The sequence below is a fragment of the Poecilia reticulata genome, linkage group LG2 (genome assembly GCF_000633615.1).
Source record: "Poecilia reticulata strain Guanapo linkage group LG2, Guppy_female_1.0+MT, whole genome shotgun sequence".
Lineage (NCBI taxonomy): Eukaryota > Metazoa > Chordata > Actinopteri > Cyprinodontiformes > Poeciliidae > Poecilia > Poecilia reticulata.
In genome coordinates, this window is record NC_024332.1 from 31,838,722 (window position 1) to 31,843,055 (window position 4,334).

The following is a 4,334-nucleotide window of genomic DNA, read 5'->3' on the forward strand; positions in this document are numbered from 1 at the left end:
ACAAACTCTATGCAGAGAGACCAAACACTTGGGAGTTGAACCCATGACCTTACCAGCTGTGCAGCCCTTAATCCCTTTCATTGCTCTCTAATTAACTTTAGAGAGCTTATTTGGCTGTGCAAGCTCCAAAATGAATACTTACTATGGCTTCTTTTTGTAAGCTGAACCATTCTGAGGCCATTTGTACTGATTTGAACCATCCAGCAGAAGTAGAAAACACATTTCCACAGTTTGACTTGTTTCGCCTCTACCTGTTAACAACATTGCCTAAACTGTCACACTGTTTGAGAAGGGTGYAAGTTTAGTCRGCTCAAAAGCAATCAAGGAAAATTGACTATTGCTTGCTGAGATGTTTATGGAAAGAAAAAAACAACAACAATCAGTCATTGTCATTTATACATTTACTGAAACTTTTAAATGAAATAGTATTCTTATTCTATTATTCTAAATAAACAAGACCTATTGTCTGTGTTAAATTCAAACATTTAAAGGCGAGCCCTCCTGGTTTGAGGGCCCTAAGCACTGGCTTATTCTGTTTATGTTAAGAGTCTCTGACTTCAGTTCTCGTGAGGTACTGCCCAACAAATTTTACATGCACCAATAGTTCAACACACTTGACTCAAATTGCTAAGTCACTTCCTTAAAACATTACYAAGTTCTGCAGAGAAATAGTAATGAACCATTTACTTGATTCAGGTGTGTTGGAACAGTGACGCATTTAAGAACCTCAGGATATTCTTGAGTTGGAAACCTCTGGTGGCTCTGAGTGTGGGGACTTTTTAAAGAGGCCATTATGAAACCACTTCACTAAGACCAAACATTTGTGTTTGTTCTCAGAAATATAGTCAAAGTGCTTTATGAAACATTTGAGCTGCACCATTAAACTGTATATTACCAGTGTGCTAAAGAGATTTGGAAGCTGCATTTCACTGAAAGTGGAGACTTTGCTCCTGAACTGCTGCAGAYCCATTCAGATTTATCTTCCTACATCTCCCTACATCAATTATCTGACTGTGATTTATGCTAACTGAAATAGTTTGCTAAACACAAGTGCCCATTATACAAATAGCATCACCGTTAATTAATCTTTGCTGCAGTAAGAGAGTCTTCTGGTGAAAAAGCACATTGGCTTGAACTAGAGAAGCCCTTATGGGAGATTAATAAGTGAGTCAGAAAATTTGAGTTGTAATAAATATTTTATTAATTTTATTTTTGAAGTACTTGGATTTAATAGAATTCATTTTGTTAATTCATCTTGTTGTGGGGCTTGGGGATGGATTTGTGAAAGCATGGTTCTCTGCAGGGAGTATGTAATTGATTTTCTGTATTTAAAAATATGCTCAGTAATGATCAAAACAGATCATCCAGTTTGAAGCAATAATGGTTATTTCAATAAAATATTGATGCCAAGCAAAAATATTTTAGTCTTTTAGTGTGTGCTCTGCAAAAATTTCCCAGCCATTTAGTTGCATTATACAGTTTCTGCAGTACTACTTACAGTAAGTAGATATTTTTTATGCTACTGTATAATTCGTCCTAAATGCAGTCAGACAGCTGCGTAAACAGGCTCTGATAGACTAGAAGAAACGCTACAGATTTAATCTGTTCTGGCTTCTCTTGTTGTTATACTGAAATGCTTTAGATAAAAAAAAGGATATCAAATGTAGATAATGTATTTACAAAAAAAAGCTTTTAAATTAAGGTTTGTTTTACAAAAGGAGAAAGCTATCCAAAATCATCCTGCTTATATGCGAATAGGGAATTGTCCCCGAAACCTAATAATTGACAGTTAGCTTTTTAGATTCACCTTGGAGGAAATCTGGCAGATTCTCCCTTGTAGAATTGTAATTACACAGTTACACTGTTGGGTTTCTGGGCATGAAAAACCTGTTTAAGGTGATGCAAAAGCATCTCAATCAGATTTAGGTTCAGACTGCAAGGTACCCTTGCAGATCACTCAAATCCCAATGCATCAGAAATGGGTTTGTAACCTTTTTTTAGTCTGATAGATGTCGGTGTTGGACCTTAAATTCCTTWTGACTAAGATATAACTTACTGCTTTCTTTTAGCCCAAGATTTAACCTTAACCTTCCTAACTAGATATCAGAAATGTTCTATCAATGTGATGTCTTGATTTTTATAGATTAGACCTTGGCATTGGTAGTGGTTAATCACATTTCATTGATCATTGAACAAGAGGGCATTAAAATAGATATTCAAACATACTATTTATCACAGGTGCTCGATATTAGCATTTKTTCAATGACAAACATACGTGAGACAAACAAAAATAGAAGAAATCTGCACGGGACAAAAACTTTTTCATGGCACTCCATTTTAATATATTTCCATATGTATGTTGACATATGTCAGACATTTTACTGTTTTTCTTGCTGATTTAAGCTGCTGATCAGGGGGCCAAAAAGATAAATCTCGTAACCATATAAAAGGTTAATAAACAGCACATGCCATATTAGCTTTTCAAATAAAAACAAGAACATTTTCTATTAAGAATTTAGAAATCTGCTCAGACAGTAAACCCTTTTGTCTCTGTAATTTGCCATCTGAATGCAAATGCACTCTATGCATAAAAGCTGTCAACCAATGAAAAACAATTTGTCGCTCTTATACGCCACACAGCGGTGCTCATCTGGTTTCATTTCTCTGCTTTTATTATAGAGACGTACAGACTCCATGCTGTCAGAGGAGCTGAGCCATCTGAAATATGTCAATCCAGAGCACTAATAGTCTACACRGTCCATTTCACATACATTTCTTTCAGTACGTTCTTTTAAACCAAATGAGGATTTAGTGATGTGCACAATCTCATTTGTAATCGTAGTCATGGATACCCTGCCATTCAACTTCAATAGGATTAAAATATGACAGATTTGGCTCACACAGACTCTTAATCATGCATCTCCGCACTCTCGCACATTGTCTTCCTCTATTAAAATCATCCATATTGAACTGATTGTGCTCACTTTGTTCACCTTGCTGTGTAAAATTACCAYGAGCAACTGTGTGCAACAAGAAGCTACTCAAGCTCATGTTGACATGGGAAAATTTGTCAAAGTCTTAATTTGCTTATTACTAAAACATGAAAACTATTAAAAACTCCTTAACTGCTAGGGTGGACTGCTGTGYTGGATTTCAGAGAGGCGGGAAGGGTCCACTTAAGATTTGCTACCTGATCCTGCAGTTCAATTTCTGTTTGGCTTCCTCCCCTTAATCATTCTCAGCTGCCTTGTTCGCATTCAGAGTCCTTTCTCTATGGGCCTCCGGGTGGAAGCAGTTATCAATCAATGCTGATTTTTCCCACTATCTTAACATGAAACATTATAGTGGGTGAAAGGAAATCATGTCATGTCATTAAGTCACTGATTCAAAACATGTCAGTGTAAATTGAGTTATATTTGCTCCTACATGCTTAATCATCCATTGAGGGTATTGATTAAGTGTTCTTAAGCAATTTGAAAGGTTTTGAATCATGTGTTATAAAGTTGCCTCCAAAGCTGTGACTTTGAACCTTTGAGTTCAAAGTTTGTGATGTGATTAACCAAATTTGGAATACTAGTACCTAGTCAAAAGTAAAAGTAAATGAAGTAACAAACAAGGTATATTTAATTTTGAAAAGTTGTTGCTCTACTCTCACTATTTTGTCAAATAGTCTTTGACAAAGCCGGCTTCAGTCAGCCTATATCAGTGTAAATGTAAGCAGTAATCTTGTTCCACTGCAATATAAATCTCAAAGCAACATGTTTGATTGGTTTTAATTTACCTAAGATACTTAAAATACTGTATATCTAAAAAAGGGTGTAAAGATAACTAAAATGRAAGCTGCACAACTATCAACCTTTGATGCATTCATCAACTCATTTTGCATACAAAACCAGCCAGAACACTGACTGTACTTACAGAGAGAGAGAGTGTGTGGTTTCTTCCAAACTGTCCTGTAGCTTCTCTAATCCAGATGTGTTTAAAGTTTCCCTTTTGATCGATTATCAGCCAAGCTGTAGAAGGACAGGAGTGCTGCTTCTACTCACMGCGCTCCATCTCTTGATTGAATTTCCATTGTGGTGCAATTGTATCGCCAAGGACTACAGGAGGGAGTGGACACAGGTCACCACACTCGGTAGGGTTCTACTTTCATTGCAGCCTATGGGGCCTCAGCAGCTCTACAAAGGCAGAAAAGTGGCAGGTGGTTCAAAACAGCTCTCTAGAGCTCCTCTAAACAGAGTGTKTGATTCTGCTGTCAGCAATAACACATATACACCCCAATAAGCATGGTTTTTTGTGCACTTGTGATTTAATTTTTTTTAAATGCAAAGGTA